The following is a 20670-nucleotide window of genomic DNA, read 5'->3' as shown; positions in this document are numbered from 1 at the left end:
TTCAAAAAGTAACTTTTCAAAAAGTAACTTTTCAAAAAGTAACTTTTCAAAAAGTAACTTTTCAAAAAGTAACTTTTCAAAAAGTAACTTTTCAAAAAGTAACTTTTCAAAAAGTAACTTTTCAAAAAGTAACTTTTCAAAAAGTAACTTTTCAAAAAGTAACTTTTCAAAAAGTAACTTTTCAAAAAGTAACTTTTCAAAAAGTAACTTTTCAAAAAGTAACTTTTCAAAAAGTAACTTTTCAAATAGTAACTTTTCAAATAGTAACTTTTCAAAAAGTAACTTTCCCACCAAAATAAAAAAATACATTAAAAGTCAAATCAAAAGCATAAATACAAAATTAAATATAAAATAAACGCATTAAGTCAATCAACAGCATAAAAATAAAAAAGGAGCATTTAGTTACAACTAAACTTACAAAGGAAATAGAAATATACAAAGGAAACAGAAATATACAACAGTACTAGAAGAAATCAAAAGAAATTGAAACAGTATTAAATAAGAGACAGAGGATGATTGACATTTTGATATGGAGCTTGAGAGAGTTGTGACCAAGGGAGGTGCTGACAGAGGGAACCACCACAGAGGAGATAATGGAGGGAATAGGGAGGCAGAACATGGCAGGAAGCCCCAACAAGGTCACCAGGATGTAGGTCCGTAGCACAGTCAATAAAAGGATAGGTGGACCTTTGGTAAATGGACCAAGCAAAACCCGGGGGACAACAAAATGAGATGGAGCCATTAGAGATGAGGATTTAGGCAGAGCTGAAGACCCAAGACAAACCACTGCACTGCAGGGCAGAGGCAGAACCACAGAGGTTGAAGGAATAAGGCAAGACCCCCGATACAGCTTGAGGGATAACTGCCCATGGTGGAACGGATAGGTCGACAGAGTGAAAGTTAAATCTGGGGCTTGGCACAAAGACAGAGGATCAACACCTAGGCGGAGCTGGTAATCTGGAATACAAAGGTTGACCCAAGGTGCAATGAAGGATGAGGCAAAAGGCTGCAAGGAGCCAGCAGACACAGGCCCCATTAAATAGATAACATGGGTAGAGGAGGCGGGAGGAGCATCAATGAGAGGCTTCATGCTGAGTGAGAAGGACATCAGACTGGACTGTTTAAACAGCTGGAGGGACCGGCCAACACAGGATAATGGGTTATAAAAAAAAAAAGATTATAACCCGACAAGTACTTTACAGTCATTTTGAAAATGTTTAAAAACTAAAATTAAAAACAAAACAAAGTGTAACAAAATACAAGACAAGTTTACAACTTTCATACAAAGCTTTACAATATAAGAAGGGGCAAACAATGGCATAAAAGGTAACAGATAATGTAAGAAACAAGTTAAAAGGTATTTATTAACAATAAAAACAATGCTTTAAAATAAAGATCTAAATATAAAATAAATGCAAAGACAGACAAAAGGGTCATAAAATAGAAATTCAAATGGAACAAGAGGAGAAACCATAGTTTGTCTGTCCCTTTTTTAATTAAGATAAATACAAGATTAGTACAATGTAACTAAAACACTTAAGAAAAAAAAAGTGTCTGCACGGGAGGCATCCCTATATATTGCGTGGGAGGCATCCCTATATATTGTAGCTTAAGTGACTTTGATTTGCACCTGCAGTTGATAGACTCATGAGGTGCAGGGTGAAAAATCAACCTTGGACAAGACCCACCCACTGAAGTACAACACAAGTCCCACCCACCCAAGTCCAGCAGCTGAACACTTGAAAAGAAAGATCGAGTTTTCCAGAAGTTCATGAAAATGAATCAAGTACCCAGAAAACTCAACCATCCCATCGGGGAGAACAAAATTCAAACAGGCTGAATGAAATAGCAGCATCAGGCACAAATAAAAATCAGCACAAGAACATAGAGATGAATCAAAGCAGAAAAATGGTGTAGTAAGACAGCCACTAATGCTAACATACAGAAGGCAGTCAGAATATAAACAGGCACATACATTTACAAAACACACAAACAGTAAAGGCAAACCTTTTATAAAGTACATTTAAATACAAAATACAACTGTTCCAGAAAAATAGGAATGGGCATAAAAATGGTCAATGGGACTGGGCCATAAAACAGCACAATGGCTTACAAGGCAAGGAGGATAAATTAAAGATATATAGAAAACATTCAATCATAAAAAGCCAATAAAACTAAAATAGGCTAAGGGAAAAATGCAAAGACAAGAGCAGTGATGGTTCAAATGCAAAGGCAAGAGATCAAAATACAAAAGATGGGAAAAATGCACAAATACAAAAAGTGCCATTGAGACCATGATAAGGACATAAGTCCAGAGACAAAAATTAAGGAGCATAAAGGGTATTACAAATTTAATCTAACACCACAAGGAACAGGTGATGTAAAAACCATCACTACAACAGGGCACAAAAAAGGGACTTAACTGGCAGAGGCATAAAAGGAAAACAGCAGAAATACAAACACTAAAGGGCAATAGGAAGAATAATCTGAGACATGCAGCTTTTATGCTTCACAACTTTATTTTGTTCTGTCTTAGAATAGCTTAGACAAGACCATAAAGGGCACAGAACAAAGTTTAAATAGAAGTTAGTAAATAAAATACTGTACAAAAGGAAAAAAGACAGACTGATTGAAATATAGAGGGCATAAAAAAAATCCTAAAATAAAAAACCTAAAATGTGCTGAAATACAAAAAACAAGGTTAAACAATACAAAGTAGCAAAAATAAGTCAAGTGGACAAAGCTGCTTTAGGATGGGATGTAGAGCCAAAACACAGTCAATAAAAGGATAGGGGGGACCTTTGGTGAATGTGCCAGTTACAACTCGGTGGACAACCAACTCAGATGGAGCCATTAGAGATGGGGACCTGGGCAGAGACAAGACCACTGCACTGCAGGGCAATAACTGCCCATGGAGGACCTGATAGAGCATCAACCTAACTTTCACTCTGTCGACCTGTCTTGGGCCTCAGATTACCAGCTCCGCCACAAGTCTGGGGCTTGGCACAAAGGTGGACTCAATGTGTAAAGGGTAAATGAAGGATGAACCAAAGAGCTGAAAGTAGCCAACAAACACAGGCCACATTAACTAGATGACACAGGTAGAGGAGGGGGGGAGGAGCAGCATCAATGAGAGGCTGAGTGTGAAGGACATCAGACTGGATTGACTATCCTGTGTTGGCCGGTCCCTCCAGCTGTTTAATGGGAACACAAAATAAACCAAGATTATAAACCTCACAAAAACTTAAAGTAATTTTGAAAATGCAAAAAAAGTTACGACCTAACCCTAACCCAAATTACACAATATGGGCACAAGTAAAGTCATAAAAGAGTAGAAACACGGTTTATGGTCCATATTTGTTTCCATGTTCTGTTTAAAGCCTTTTGTTAACCCAAGTAAAAAAAAAAAAAAAAAAAAATAGAAATTAAAACAAAATCAAGTGTAACAAAATACAAAAAAGTAAGTTTACAACTTCAATACAAAGCTTTACAATATAAGAAAGGAAAACAATAGCATATAAGAAAGGCAAACAATAACATAAAAAGCAGACAGAAAATGTTAGAAACCAGTGAAAGATGTATAATTTAAAAAATGCATTTATGGTATATTTAGGTTTTTAATTTTATTGTTTATGTTATTTAAGACAAAAGGGTCATAAAATAAAAAAACAAGTGCATAATTATGCAAAAAGTACAGACAAACCATTTGACGCAGTTCCTTTCAATACAAAATAGAACAGGGTAAAGCCTTTTTATGCCCATTCCCATTTTTCTAAAAGCGTTCAATGTCCCTGTCCCATTGACTAAGACCAGGAGCATTAATAAAAGATGGAAGACATTAAATCAAACAAAAAAATAGGCTTAGGGAAAAAAAAGGGAAAGACAAGAAAAAGGAATGAAATTAATACAAAAGATGGGAAAAATGCACCTATACAAAAAGTGCCATTGTGACAATAAAAAAAAATCTTAAATACATGGTTAAGGCATAAATACAACAGCAGCAGTTTTAGGACTGTGTTGTATAAAGCAAATTACTTGTACAGATTTATAAAAGTATAAATAATAAGGCATTAATGTAGTGAAGATTTGCAGTGACTGTACATACAAGAATGCCATGTTCCTTCTCAGAAAGCCCACAGTCTCTCTCTGAACAGTAACATTTAAGAAGTTGGAGATATTTAATTTCAGACCATAAAAATGCAAGACCTAAAACTACAATGCATTAAAATGACAGTACAGTTAATGCATTTTTTTGTTAGTTTCAAACCATTTATGTATAGAAGAAAATGATTGCCTGTTGTATTCCCTTACATTTGTCAATGTAATACAATGTAATACATTCAAACAACAGCATAAATACAAAACATTTCTACAAAAGGGAAAAAAGGAGCATGAAGCAATGGGGGAAAAAAATAGGGACTTTTTACAAAAGTGTAAAAATACAAAATTTTAAAGACAATATAAAAAAACACATAAGAAATAATGAACAAAGGCCATCATTTGACAATCAAACTTAAATGAGGGATTCGAAGAGGATACTAGGACAAATCAATATAAATGATGAAAAGGAACACAAAGTGGCATAAAATTAAGTGGCATAAAGAGACTTTTAAACTATTTTGAGAAGCACTATACAACTAAAATTGACTAAAACAAATAGGACAAGAGCATATTTACAAGCAGTTTAAAGGGAAAGGTAACAGAGGTATGGAAGTATTAAAAGATTAAATAAATGCAAAGAATAGCAAACCAAAAGCACAATATCATCAGTGCAAATAGACCAGACAAAAAAATGGTCATAACACAAAATGAGTATTAAGAAGGGGGAAAGGGGCTTAAAAATGGTACAAGTGTCCAAGTCATAAATACAAACGCAAATGTTGTCAAATCAATTATGACATTAATAAATTCTCTTCCAAGTCATTTATTCCACACAAGTCAAGATCAACAAGTCAAGACCCACACAAGTCAAACACAAGTCAGGATCCACACAAGTCAAACACAAGTCAAGACCCACACAAGTCAAACACAAGTCAGGATCCACTCAAGTCAAACAACTCAAGACACACACAAGTCAAGACCCACACAAGTCAAACACAAGTCAAGACCCACAAGTCAGGATCCACACAAGTCAAACACAAGTAAAACACAAGTCAAGACCCACACAAGTCAAACACAAGTCAGGATCCACACAAGTCAAACAAGTCAGGATCCACACAAGTCAGGATCCACACAAGTCAGGATCCACACAAGTCAAGACCCACACAAGTCAAACACAAGTCAAGACCCACACAAGTCAAACACAAGTCAGGATCCACACAAGTCAGGATCCACACAAGTCAAACACAAGTCAAGACCCACAAGTCAAACACAAGTAAAGATCAACACAAGTCAAACACAAGTCAAAACCCACACAAGTCAAACACAAGTCAAGACCCACAAGTCAAACACAAGTAAAGATCAACACAAGTCATGATCCACTCAAGTCAAACACAAGTCAAAACCCACAAGTCAAGATCCACACAAGTCAAAACCCACAAGTCAAGATCCACACAAGTCAAACAAGTCAAGACCCACACAAGTCAAACCCCATCGGCATAAAATAGTCAATTGGTCAGGAACATAGAAACACGTTGCAATTAGAAGAGTATAAAAGGAGGAAGTACAGACCAAATGGGGCATTGATTTGGGGAAAGTGCTCTCAGAGAAAGTGTGAGCCATGGTGAAGAGGAAGTGGGGCCGGCGAACGGGCACGGTGCTGTGAGTTGGGAGAAAGAGCAGGCTGATTCAATTGAGAAGGTGGTAACCATGGGACAGAAGATCATTTGTGAGAGATCATGAGTAGTCCAAATCAATTTCCATTCTCCTCTCGTGTCTGTGGGACCTCTTGATGTGAATGCCAGTTCAGAAGAAGGGCGACGGCCATATATATGAGTATTTCCCACTGAGTGCTGAATTGTTGAGATGAAGGGATGTGATGCACTGTTTGCTGTGTGAAGTGTGAACCTAAACCCCTGGATGTCCACTTCTTACCGGAGTTTTCCCCATCACATTCTGACTGCATAAGAAGAGGCTAACATTGTTGTACTTCAGACCATTGAGTGTATTTATCTGGCAGTCCACTGTGAAGAGAGACACGTAGTGAACATTTAACCGACTGCTTTGCAGTGAAACCTCCAGCCGTAAGTTCTCTGTCTGTCACTTAAAGAAGAGGATTACATACCTGTATGCTCACCTGTCTGCTTTGCAGTGAAGCTTCCCCGCTGTAAGCTCCGTGTCTGTTGGCCCTGCAAGTGAATTCAAGTTTGTTTGTATAGTCCTTTCACAATACTTGTTTCAAAGCAGCTTTACAGAAAGTGCATTACAGAAAAGTACATTTAGATAATCATGTAATATTAAGGGCATAACATATCGCCAGCATTAAGTCATCTCTCCACAGGCGTCGAGTCATCTTTCACAGGTGTTGAGTCGTCTCTTCACAGGCATTTAGTCTTCTCATTGCAGGTGTTGGGACATCTGAAGTCTCCATGAGAGGCTGGATACAAACTGGAGCTGACGAACGCCATTTTTCTCGGGACAAGCGTCCCGAGATAACAGCAGAAAACAGATGGGAGATAATTAGCATAGCTGATGTTCATAATGATTTCCATTACACAGGAGTAGATGTTAAAACACACTCACAAGCTCTCCACAACCCAACCATATGCGCCAACCCGTTTGACTAAGGCTGTCGAGCCCCACTGTCGCGGTAATGCGTTTCATTGGCAACAGTTCCGTATGGCATACCACCTACCGCAATAACACAATATCTGCCCAACCACCCATCATTCACACAATACACACAGGAAAAGTAATGACTGTAAATACTATGCAACCTATACAAGTAACCTACAGACTCTTCAAGTTTTAAAGTATTAAAAGCATTCGATCTGATTCAACAGGAATAAAAGGTAAGCAGTATGTGAATGCTTGGCTAAAGAGATGCGTCTTTAGTCTAGTTTTAAACTTTGACAGAGAGTCAGAGCGTCAAACCATATCGGGAAGGATATTCCAGCGTTTGAGCGTAAAGAATTTAAGTTTGAGCCTAACTTTTATTTCTGGAATATTTACATTAATAAATAACTAATGTTAATTACAAGCAATTGTCTAGCAGTGTCGTTAATAATCCTTAAGCAAGAACTGACCACAGAGAAGTCATCTGAACAAATTGTAAGTACCATTTGAATGCTTATGATTTAGGGCAGATTTGACTTACTCGACCTAACCTGAGGATAAAAAATAATAATGTTAAAGGCGTTAAAATTAAAGCGCACACACACCGTAAAACATGGCGCCCAACGTGGGGCTTTAACTGTTCAATTCTGGCCAGTAATTGAACAGTTAAGTGCCTTCTAAATAGCATGTGTGTGGATATGCATAAGGATTAAAAAATTTTCTTTTTTTGGATACATACAAAAGATACATCACCAAATAGAAGACGACTAGACAAACTTAGTCGAAAAAAAGATACTAATCTAGAAAAGATTATTGAACACCCAAAACGGGTTAGATGTGCACATAAAAAAATGAAGGGTTGAAGGGTGATTGAAAGTCTAATAAGTCTATTCCAAAGAGGCTAAGCTATGGCAGCAAAAGCCCAGGAAAAATCCAGCATGACTTTTATACAACCATATACATGGGGTGATTCTCGTATATTAGGATGGCAAAAGATAGCCTTACAGGCAGAGACATCAGTCCAAGAGATGGAACCAGGAGAAACATTCCTTTCAAAGGAGCGACTTTGACTTACTAGTCATTAGGTGTGTAACGTCTTGGAGATGTTGTCCGACAGAACAGCCGCTCCGATTCTGCTGAGGTGAAGCATAATAGAGCCTAGGTCTCTCCCAGAACAGATTCCAATTATTTACAAAGAGCAGTTTCTGTTCATTACACAATGACATTAATCAGTCAATTAGTGCAAATAATCTACTGAACCTTTCCTGTCCTTGTCTGTAAGAGGGCAGCGGTCCAGACACAATGATCGTTGCTTCAGGCGATGTGTTGCGTACCGTCTCGATCAGGCTCCTGTAGTCCTTCAGAACCTCAGCCTGATGTTTTTCGCTCCCACGTTCAGAACAACAGCTCTGATGTGCTCATCAGATGTAAAATAGCCTACTGGCTAATTCTGGCACACTGTACATTTAATCATGTATCATTAGTGTGCATTGTCCCTGTTAAATAAACCTGAAATAAATAAATAAATCGCCGTTCAGGATCTCAGGAACCTGTGGAGCGACATCAAGAACATGAGCACCAGGAAAGCAGTGAGTGCACACCTTATCCTTACCTGAGGTAGCACACACATGACAGACCATTGAGGTGCCAATGACCGGTCCTGGCTCGTGTCTTCCGCTGTGTGATCCATGGTGTTGTGTCGGTGCCGGACTGAATGAAGCCAGAGATGATCGTGTCCTCCTGGGAAGAGAAACGCATGGAGTAGACGAAGTCAGATTAAGTTTGGACAACAAAGACTGTGATTTGAACTTTGACTTACTATTTATTAGGTGTGTGTGCAAATAAACTACTGAACCTTTCCTGTCCTTGTCTGTACGTGGGAAGCGGCCCAGACACGATGATTGTTGCTTCAGGCGATGTGTTGCATACCATCTCGATCAGGCACCTGTAGAACTTCTTCAGAACCTCAGCCTGATGTTGTTGACTCCCACGTGCAGTACAGCAGCTCCGACAAACTGGAGTTGACGAACGCCATTTTTCTCGGGACAAGCGTCCTGAGATAACAGCAAAAAACAGATGGGAATTAATTAGCATAGCTGATGTCCATAACGATTTCCCTTACACAGGAGTAGATTCCAGAGTTTTGCAGCATAAAGAATTTAAGTTTGAGCCTAACTTTTATTTCTGGAATATTTACATTAATAAATAACTAATGCTAATTACAAGTAATGGTCTAGCAGTGTTGTTAATAAACCTTAAGCAAGAACTGACCACAGAGAAGTCATCTGAACAATTGTAAATGCCATTTGAATGCTTATGATTTAGGGCAGATTTGACTTGCTCGACCTAACCTGAGAATAATAAATAATAAGGTTAAAAGCTGTTAAGATTAAAGCACACACACCGTAAAACATGGCGCCCAACGTGGGGCTTTAACTGTTCAATTCTGGCCAGTAATTGAACAGTTCAGCACCTGCTAAATAGCATGTGCGTGGATATGCTTAAGGATTATAAAAGTATTTTCTTTTTTAAAGATAAATGAATTAGAAGATGACTAATGAAACTTAGTCGAAAAAAAATCTAGAAAAGATTATTTAAAGAAGACACAGAAAGGGTTAGATGTGCAAGGCTCGTTACTTCAGGCGATGTGTTGCGTACCGTCTTGACCAGGCTCCTGTAGTCCTTCAGAAACTCAGCCTGATGTCGTTCGCTCCCACGTTCAGCACAACAGCTCCGACGCGCTCATCACCGTTCAGGATCTCGGGAACCTGTGCAGCAACATCAAGAACATGAGCACCAGGAAAGCAGTGAGTGCACACCTTATCCTTACCTGAGGCAGCACGGACATGACGGATCATGGACGTGCCAATTATCACGGCGTCATCGCGTTCCGACTCGCGAAAAGGGGAGAAGCATTTCCGGGTCGAGATCTCGAAGACCGGGAGGGGCGGCGGAGAAGTTCTAGCTCTGGTCCTGGCTCGTGTCTTCCGCTGTGTGATCCATGGTGTTGTGTCGATGCCAGAGTGAATGAAGCCAGAGATGATTGCATCCTCCTGGGCAGAGAAACGCATGGAGTAGACGAAGTCAGAGTTAAAGAGCAACTAAACACTGACTTGTGAGCAACGGCGTGTGATGTTTCAAGCGCTGACCGCCAATCCAGCAGCTCACAGGCAGAGTCGTCTCTCCACAGGCGTCACTAAACGAGGAATAGACACAGTTTCAATATAATGTTCCACACTAAGCATATCAATTAAGTTTGGACAAAGACTTTGATTTGGACTTTGACTTACTATTTATTAGATTTGTGCAAATAATCTACTGAACCTTTCCTGTCCTTGTCTGTACGTGGGAAGCTGCCCAGACACGATGATCGTTGCTTCAGGCGATGTGTTGCATACCGTCTCGATCAGGCTTCTGTAGAACTTCTTCAGAACCTCAGCCTGATGTTGTTCACTCCCACGTGCAGTATAGCAGCTCCGACAAACTGGAGTTGACGAACGCCATTTTTCTCGGGACAAGCGCCCCAAGATAACAGCAGAAAACAGATGGGAAATAATTAGCAAAGCTGATGTCCATAACGATTTCCCTTACACAAGAGTAGATTCCAGAGTTTTGGAGCATAAAGAATTCAAGTTTGAGCCTAACTTTTATTTCTGGAATATTTCCATTAATAAATAACTAATGCTAATTACAAGTAATCGTCTGGCAGTGTTCATAAACCTTAAGCAAGAACTGAACACAGAAGTCATCTGAACAATTGTAAATACCATGCGAATGCTTATGACTTAGGGTAGATTTGACTTACTCGACTTAACCTAAGGATAATAAATAATAAGGTTAAAATGTGTTAAGATTAAAGCACACACTCCGTAAAACATGGCGCCCAACGTGGGGCTTTAACTGTTCAATTCTGGCCAGTAATTGAACAGTTAAGCGCCTGCCAAATAGAGTGTGCGTGGATTTGCTTAAGGATTAGAAATGCATTTTCTTTTTTAAAAATAAATCAATTAGAAGACGACTAATGAAACTTAGTCAAAAAAAAAATCTAGAATAGATCATTTAAAGAAGACACAGAAAGGGTTAGATGTGTAAGACTCGTTACTTCAGGCGATGTGTTGCGTACCGTCTCGATCAGGCTCCTGTAGTCCTTCTTCAGAACCTCAGCCTGATGTCGTTCGCTCCCACATTCAGCACAACAGCTCCGACGCGCTCATCACCGTTCAGGATCTCAGGAACCTGTGCAGCAACATCAAGAACATGAGCACCAGGAAAGCAGTGAGTGCACACCTTATCCTTACCTGAGGCAGCACGGACATGACGGATCATGGACGTGCCGATTATCACGGCGTCGTCGCGTTCTGACTCGCGAAGAGGGGAGAAGCGTTTCCGGGTCGAGATCTCAAAGACCGGTAGGGTCGGCAGAGAAGTTCTAGCTCTGGTCCTGGCTCGTGTCTTCCGCTGTGTGATCCATGGTGTTGTGTCGGTGCTGGAGTGAATAAAGCCAGAGATGATCGCGTCCTTCTGGGCATAGAAAAGCATGGAGTAGACGAAGTCAGAGTCAAAGAGTTACTAACTACTGACTTGTGAACATCGGCTTGTGATGTTTCAAGCGCTGACCGCCAATCCAGCAGCTCACAGGCAGAATCGTCTCTCCACAGGCATCACTAAACGAGGAATAGACAGTTTTAATATAATATTCCATACTAAGCATATCAATTAAGTTTGGACAACAAAAACTGTGATTTGGACTTTCACTTGCTATTTATTAGGTGTGTGCAAATAATCTACTGAATCTTTCCTGTCCTTGTCTGTACGTGGGAAGCGGCCCAGACACGATGATCGTTGCTTCAGGGGATGTGTTGCATACCGTCTCGATCAGGCTCCTGTAGAACTTCTTCAGAACCTCAGCCTGATGTTGTTCACTCCCACGTGCAGTACAGCAGCTCCGACAAACTGGAGTTGACGAACACCATTTGTCTCAGGACAAGCGTCCCGAGATAACAGCAGAAAACAGATGGGAAATAATTAGCATAGCTGAGGTCCATAATGATTTCCCTTACACAGGAGTAGATTCCAGAGTTTGAGCATAAAGAATTTAAGTTTGAGCCTAACTTTTATTTCTGGAATATTTACATTAATAAATAACTAATGCTAATTACAAGTAATTGTCTAGCAGTGTTGTTAATAAACCTTAAGCAAGAACTGACCACAGAGAAGTCATCTGAACAATTGTAAATACCATTCGAATGCTTATGATTTATGGCAGATTTGACTTACTCGACCTAACCTGAGGATAATAAATAATAAGGTTAAAAGGTGTTAAGATTAAAGCACACACTCCGTAAAACATGGCACCCAACGTGGGGCTTTAACTGTTCAATTCTGGCCAGTAATTGAACAGTTCAGCGCCTGCTAAATAGCATGTGCCTGGATATGCTTAAGGATTAGAAATGTATTTTCTTTTTAAAAGATAAATCAATTAGAAGACGACTAATGAAACTTAGTCGAAAAAAAATCTAGAAAAGATTATTTAAAGAAGACACAGAAAGGGTTAGATGTGCAAGGCTCGTTACTTCAGGCGATGTATTGCGTACCGTCTCGATCAGGCTCCTGTAGTCCTTCAGAACCTCAGCCTGATGTCGTTCGCTCCCATGTTCAGCACAACAGCTCCGACGTGCTCATCACCGTTCAGGATCTCGGGAAGCTGTGCAGCAACATCAAGAACATGAGCACCAGGAAAGCAGTGAGTGCACACCTTATCCTTACCTGAGGTAGCACGGATATGACGGATCATGGACGTGCCGATGATCACGGTGGCGTCGCGTTCCGACTCGCGAAGAGGGGAGAAGCGTTTCCGGGTCGAGATCTCGAAGACCGGGAGGGGCGGCGGAGAGGTTCTAGCTCTGGTCCTGGCTCGTGTCTTCTGCTGTGTGATCCATGATGTTGTCCGTGCCGGACTGAATGAAGCCAGAGATGATCGCGTCCCCCTGGGCAGAGAAACGCATGGAGTAGACGAAGTCAAAGTCAAAGAGTAACCAACCACTGACTTGTGAGCATCGGCTTGTGATGTTTCAAGCACTGACCGCCGATCCAGCAGCTCACAGGCAGAATCGTCTCTCCACAGGCATCACTAAACGAGGAATAGACACAGTTTCAATATAATGTTCCACACTAATCATATCAATTAAGTTTGGACAAGAAAAACTGTGATTTGGACTTTGACTTACTAGTCATGTCTGTAAGTGGGAAGCAGTCCAGACATGATCGTTGCTTCAGGCGATGTGTTGCGTACCGTCTCGACCAGGCTCCTGTAGTCCTTCAGAACCTCAGCCTGATGTCGTTCACTCCCACGTTCAGCACAACAGCTCCAACGCGCTCATCACCGTTCAGGATCTCGGGAACCTGTGCAGCGACATCAAGAACATGAGCACCAGGAAAGCAGTGAGTGCACACCTTACCCTTACCGGAGGTAGCACGGACATGACGGATCATGGACGTGCTGCTTATCAAGGCATCATCGCATTCCGACTCGCGAAGAGGGGAGAAGCGTTTCCGGGTCGAGATCTCGAAGACCGGGAGGGGCGACGGAGAGGTTCTTGCTCTGGTCCTGGCTCGTGTCTTCCGCTGTGTGATCCATGGTGTTGTGTCTGTGCCGGACTGAATGAAGCCAGAGATGATCGCGTCCTCCTGGGCAGAGAAACGCATGGAGTAGACGTAGTCAGAGTCAAAGAGTAACTAACCACTGACTTGTGAGCATCGGCGTGTGATGTTTCAAGCGCTGACCGCCAATCCAGCAGCTCATAGGCAGAGTCATTTCTCCACAGGCAGAGTCGTCTCTCCACAGGAGTCACTAAACGAGGAATAGACACAGTTTCAATATAATGTTCCACACTAAGCATATCAATTAAGTTTGGACAACAAAGATTGTGATTTGGACTTTGACTTACTATTTATTAGGTGTGTGCAAATAATCTACTGAACCTTTCCTGTCCTTGTCTGTACGTGGGAAGCGGCCCAGACACGATGATCGTTGCTTCAGGTGATGTGTTGCATACCGTCTCGATCAGGCTCCTGTAGAACTTCTTCAAAACCTCAGGCTGATGTTGTTCACTCCCGCGTGCAGTACAACAGCTCCGAAAAACTGGAGGTGACGAACGCCATTTTTCTCGGGACAAGTGTCCCGAGATAACAGCAGAAAACAGATGGGAAATAATTAGCATAGCTGATGTCCATAATGATTTCCCTTACACAGGAGTAGATTCCAGAGTTTTGCAGCATAAAGAATTTAAGTTTGAGCCTAACTTTTATTTCTGGAATATTTACAATAAATAAATAACTAATGCTAATTACAAGTAATTGTCTAGCAGTGTTAATAAACCTTAAGCAAGAACTGACCACAGAGAAGTCATCTGAACAATTGTAAATACCATTCAAATGATTATGATTTAGGGCAGATTTGACTTACTCGACCTAACCTGAGGATAATAAATAATAAGGTTAAACGGTGTTAAGATTAAAGCGCACACTCCGTAAAACATGGCGCCCAACGTGGGGCTTTAACTGTTCAATTCTGGCCAGTAATTGAACAGTTCTGCGCCTGCTAAATAGTGTGTGTGTGGATATGCTTAAGGATTAGAAATTTATTTTCTTTTAAAAAAAAAAGAAAAGAAAAAAGATAATCAATTAGAAGACGACTAGTGAAAAAAAAAATCTAGAAAAGATTTAAAGAAGACCCAGAAAGGGTTAGATGTGCACATAACAAATAAGTTAAGAGTGAAGGAAAGACTAATAAGTCTATACAAAAGAGGCTAAGCTATGGCAGCAAAAGCCCAGGAAAAAAAAAAAAGGCAACACTTTTATACAAGCATATACATGGGGTGATTCTCATGTATTAGTATGGCAAAAGATAGCCTTACAGGCAGAGACAGTCCAAGGGAAACACTCCTTTCACTTACTAGTCATCTGGTGTGTAACATCTTGGAGATGTTGTCCGACAGAACAGCCGCTCCGATTCTGCTGGGGTGAATGCCATCAGCACAATACAGCCTAAGTCTCTCCTAGAACAGATTCCAATTATTTACATAGAGCAGTTTCTGTTCATTACACAATGACATTAACCATTCATTTAGTGCAAATAATCGACTTAACCTTTTCCGTCCTTGTCTGTACGTGGGAAGCGGTCCAGACACGATGATCGAGACGATACGAAACACATCGCCTGAAGCAACGATCAGGCTCCTGTAGTCCTTCAGAACCTCAGGCTGATGTCGTTCGCTCCCACGTTCAGCACAACAGCTCTGACGCGCTCATCACCGTTCAGGATCTCGGGAACCTGTGCAGCGACATCAAGAACACAAGCACCAGGAAAGCTGTGAGTGCCCACCTTACCCTTACCTGAGGTAGCACAGCCATGACAGACAATGGACGTGCCGATGATCACGGCGTCGTCACGTTCCGACTCGTGAAGCGGTTCCAGGTGGAGATCTCGAAGACCGGGAGCGGCGGCAGAGAAGTTCTAGCTCTGGTCCTGGCTCGTGTCTTCCGCTGTGTGATCCATGGTGTTGTGTCGGTGCCGGAGTGAATAAAGCCAGAGATGACCACATCCTCCTGGGCAGAGAAACGCATGGAGTAGACGAAATCAGAGTCAAAGAGAAACTAACCACTGACTCGTGAGCATCAGCGTGTGATGTTTCAAGAGCTGATCGCCGATCCAGCAGCTCACAGGCATCACTAAACGAGGAACAGACACAGTTTTAATATAACGTTCCACACTAAGCATATCAATTAAGTTTGGACAGCAAAAACTGTGATTTGGACTTTGACTTACTAGTCATTAGGTGTGAAACGTCTTGGAGATGTCCGGCAGAACAGCCACTCCGATTCTGCTTGGATGAAGGCCATAAGCACGATTACAGCCTAGATCTCTCCTAGAACAGATTCCAATTATTTACAAAGAGCAGTTTCTGTTCATTACACAATGACATTAAACATTCATTTAGTGCAAATAATCTACTGAACCTTTCCCGTCCTTGTCTGTACGTGGGAAGCGGTCCAGACACAATGATCGTTGCTTCAGGCGATGTGTTGCATACCGTCTCGACCAGGCTCCTGTAGTCCTTTAGAACCTCAGCCTGTTGTCGTTCGCACCCACGTTCAGCACAACAGCTCCGATGCGCTCATCACCGTTCAGGATCTCGGGAACCTGTGCAGCGACATAAAGAACACAAGCACAAGGAAAGCAGTGAGTGCGCACCATACCCTTACCTAAAGTAGCACGGACATGACGGACCATGGACGTGCCGAAGATACCGGCGTCGTCGCGTTCCGACTCAAAGAGGGGAGAAGCGGTTCCGGGTCGAGATCTCCAAGACCGGGAGGGGCGGCGGAGAGGTTCTAGCTCTGGTCCTGGCTCGTGTCTTCCGCTGTGTGATCCATGGTGTTGTGTCAGGGCCGGAGTGAATGAAGCCAGAGATGATCGCATCCTCCTGGGCAGCGAAACGCATGGATTAGACGAAGTCAGAATCAAGGAGTAACTAACCACTGACTTGTGAGCATCGGCGTGTGATGTTTCAAGCGCTGACCCCCGATCCAGCAGCTCACAGGCAGAGTCGTCTCTCCACAGGCGTCACTAAACGAGGAACAGACACAGTTTCAATATATATGTTCCACACTAAGAATATCAATTAAGTTTGGACAACAACGACTGTGATTTGGACTTTGGCCTACTAGTCATTAGGTGTTTAACATCTTGGAGATGTTGTCCGACAGAACAGCCGCTCCGATTCTGCTGGGGTGAATGCCATCCACACAATAAAGCCTAGATCTCTCCTAGAACAGATTCCAATTATTTACAAAGAGCAGTTTGTCCATTACACAATAACATTAACCATTCATTTAGTGCACATGGTCTACTGAACCTTTTCTGTCCTTTTCGGCACGTGGGAAGCGGTCCAGACACGATGATCGTTGCTTTAGGCGATGTGCTGCGTACCGTCTCGCTCAGACTTCCGTAGTCCTTCAAAACCTCCCGTCTGCTGCAGCCTAATGTCGTTCGCTCCCGCGTGCAGTACAACAGCTCCAACAAACTGGAGTTGACAAACGCCATTTCTCGGGACAAGCGTCCCGAGATAACAGCAGAAAACCGATGGGAAATAATTAGCATAGCTGATGTCCATAATGATTTCCCTTACACAGGAGTAGATTCCACAGTTGGAGCATAAAGAATTTAAGTTTGAGCCTAACTTTTATTTCTGGAATATATACATTAATAAATAACTAATGCTAATTACAAGTAATTGTCTAGCAGTGTTGTTAATAAACCTTAAGCAAGAACTGACCACAGAGAAGTCATCTGAACAATTACAACTACCATTCAAATGCTTATGATTTAGGGCAGATTTGACTTACTCGACCTAACCTGAGGATAATAAATAATAAGGTTAAAAGGTGTTAAGATTAAAGCACACACCGTAAAACATGGCGCCCAACGTGGGGCTTTAACTGTTCAATTCTGGCCAGTAATTGAACAGTTAAGCGCCTGCTAAATAGTGCGTGCGTGGATATGCTTAAGGATAGAAAGGATAGAAATTTATTTTCTAAAAAAGATAAATCAATTAGAAGACGACTAGTGAAACTTAGTCGGAAAAAAAAATCTAGAAAAGATTATTTAAAGAAGACCCAGAAAGGGTTAGATGTGCACATAAGAAATACGTTAAAGAGTGAAGGAAAGACTAATAAGTCTATATACCAATGAGGCTAAGCTATGCCAGCAAAAGCCCAGGAAAAATCCAGCAAGACTTTTATACAAGCATATACATGGGATGATTCTCGTGTATTAGGATGGAAAAAGATAGCCTTACAGGCAGAGACATCAGTCCAAGAGAACAGATGGAACCTGGAGAAACGCTGTCTGTACGTGGGAAGCGGTCCAGACACGATGATCATTGCTTCAGGCAATGCGTTTCATACCATCTCGATCAGGCTCCTGTAGTCCTTCAGAACCTCAGCCTAATGATGTTCGCTCCCGCGTGCAGCACAACAGCTCCGACTCATCACCATTCTGGATCTCGGGAACCTGTGCAGCGACATCAAGAACATGAGCACAGGAAAGCAGTGAGTGCGCACCTTACCCTTACTTGAGGTAGCACGGACATGACGGATCACAGCGTCGTCGCGTTCCGACTCGAGAAGAGGAGAGAAGTGGTTCTGGGTGGAGATCTCGAAGACCCGGAGGGGCGGCGGAGAGGTTCTAGCTTTGGTCCTGGCGGAGTGAATGAAGAAACGCATGGAGTAGACCAAGTCGGAGTCAAAGAGTTACGAACCACTGACTTGTGAGCATCGGAGCGTGAGGATTCAAGCGCTGACTGCCAATCCAGCAGCTCGGCTTGCTTCTCCGGCAGACCACTGATCCGTTTCTCCACGTATTCCAGCTCCTGCTTCACCGAGAACAGCTCGAATGTGGCCACACCTGCACTCAGATGTAACGTAAGACACGCATCTGATGTGTTAGCCATTATAACAGATGAACAGTTTAGTAGTGATACTACAACTATCAGTACCAATTTAGGACTGAAATGCCAGGTATAACCCTATCCTTTCAGTGAAATGAGACGGCCATATACGTGCATTTCCCACTGAGTGCTGAAATGAAGTGATGTGATGCACTGTTTGCTGTGTGAAGTGTGAACCTAAACCCCGCTGGATGTACATTTCTTACCCGAGTTTTCCCCATCACATTCTGACTGCATAAGAAGAGGCCAACACTGTTGTACTCCACAGACCGTTGAGTGTATTTATCTGGCAGGCCACTGTGAAGAGAGACACGTAGTGAACGCTTAACCGACTGCTTTTGCAGCGAAATCTCCAGCCGTAAGTTCTCTGTCACTTAAAGAAGAGGATTAAGTACCAGTAAACTCACCTGACTGTGACACACATCAGAGACACACATCCGAGAGAGAGGACGGGGCAATCTGCTGAAATCTCCAGCCGCAAGTTCTCTGTCTGTCACTTAAAGAAGAGGATGAAGTACCTATAAACTCACCTAACCGACACACATCAGAGAGAGAGAGAGGACAGGGTAATCTGCTGATTCAGAGTAAAGGGTTACAATGAACTAAAGTACCTTTGACACACACACTCAGAGAGAGAGAGGACGGGGCAATCTGCAGATTCACAGTAAAGGGTTAAGATGAACTACAATATCTGTGACACACACACCAGAGAGAGAGAGAGGGCGGAGCGATCTGCAGATTCACAGTAAAGCGTTACGATGAACTACAGTATCTGCGACACACACACACACACCAGAGAGAGAGAGAGGACGGGGCGATCTGCAGATTCACAGTAAAGCGTTACAATGAACTACAGTATCTGTGACACACACACACACACACCAGAGAGAGAGGACGGGGCGATCTGCAGATTCACAGTAAAGCTTTATGATGAACTACAGTATCTGCGACACACACACCAGAGAGAGAGAGGACGGGGCGATCTGCTGATTCACAGTAAAGGGTTACAATGAACTACAGTACCTGCGACACACACACACACCAGAGAGAGAGGACGGGGCGATCTGCTGATTCACAGTAAAGGGTTACGATGAACTACAGTACCTGTGACACACACACACACCAGAGAGAGAGAGGACGGGGCGATCTGCTGATTCACAGTAAAGGGTTACGATGAACTACAGTACCTTTGACACACACACACACCAGAGAGAGAGAGGACGGGGCGATCTGCTGATTCACAGTAAAGCGTTACAATGAACTACAGTATCTGTGACACACACACACCAGAGAGAGAGAGGACGGGGCGATCTGCTGATTCACAGTAAAGGGTTACGATGAACTACAGTATCTGTGACACACACACACACACACACACACACACACCAGAGAGAGAGAGGACGGAGCGATCTGCTGATTCACAGTAAAGCGTCACAATGAACTACAGTATCTGTGACACCAGAGAGAGAGGATGGGGCGATCTGCTGATTCACAGTAAAGGGTTACAATGAACTACAGTATCTGTGACACACACACCAGAGAGAGAGAGAGAGAGAGGACGGGGCGATCTGCTGATTCACAGTAAAGCGTTACAATGAACTACAGTATCTGTGACACACACACACCAGAGAGAGAGAGGACGGGGCGATCTGCTGATTCACAGTAAAGGGTTACGATGAACTACAGTACCTGTGACACACACACACACACCAGAGAGAGAGAGGACGGGGCGATCTGCTGATTCACAGTAAAGCGTTATGATGAATTACAGTATCTGTGACACACACACACCAGAGAGAGAGAGGACGGGGCGATCTGCTGATTCACAGTAAAGCGTTACAATGAACTACAGTATCTGTGACACACACACACCAGAGAGAGAGAGGACGGGGCGATCTGCTGATTCACAGTAAAGGGTTACGATGAACTACAGTACCTGTGACACACACACACACACCAGAGAGAGAGAGGACGGGGCGATCTGCTGATTCACAGTAAAGCGTTATGATGAATTACAGTATCTGTGACACACACACACCAGAGAGAGAGAGGACGGGGCGATCTGCTGATTCACAGTAAAGCGTTATGATGAATTACAGTATCTGTGACACACACACACCAGAGAGAGAGAGGACGGGGCGATCTGCTGATTCACAGTAAAGGGTTACGATGAACTACAGTACCTTTGACACACACACACACACCAGAGAGAGAGAGGACGGGGCGATCTGCTGATTCACAGTAAAGCGTTATGATGAATTACAGTATCTGTGACACACACACACCAGAGAGAGAGAGGACGGGGCGATCTGCAGATTCACAGTAAAGCGTAACGATGAACTACAGTATCTGTGACACACACACACACACACACACACCAGAGAGAGAGAGAGGACGGAGCGATCTGCTGATTCACAGTAAAGGGTTACGATGAACTACAGTATCT

The 20670-nt window shown here is 42.5% G+C and overlaps 1 long non-coding RNA gene across 2 annotated transcripts; it reads right to left on the bottom strand.

Annotated features, from left to right (window-relative positions):
• Positions 1-4595: 4595 nt before the first annotated feature.
• Positions 4596-13034, bottom strand: LOC148965108 (uncharacterized). Of its 2 annotated transcripts, XR_016150769.1 has the most exons (4): positions 13007-13034; positions 6376-7847; positions 6224-6287; positions 4596-6122 (listed from the first exon to the last, which is right to left on the bottom strand). It is a non-coding gene; the product is annotated as an uncharacterized LOC148965108 (long non-coding RNA). The 2 variants fall into 2 exon arrangements; XR_016150768.1 differs by lacking the exon at positions 13007-13034 and having other exon boundaries at positions 6376-8221.
• Between the last annotated feature and the right edge of the window lie 7636 nt (positions 13035-20670).

This window comes from Pimephales promelas, chromosome 25 (genome assembly GCF_988280905.1).
Source record: "Pimephales promelas chromosome 25, fPimPro1.hap1.1, whole genome shotgun sequence".
Taxonomy (NCBI): domain Eukaryota; kingdom Metazoa; phylum Chordata; class Actinopteri; order Cypriniformes; family Leuciscidae; genus Pimephales; species Pimephales promelas.
The sequence above is the reverse complement of the archived record's forward strand: the minus strand, read 5'-3'. Positions and strand labels throughout refer to the sequence as shown.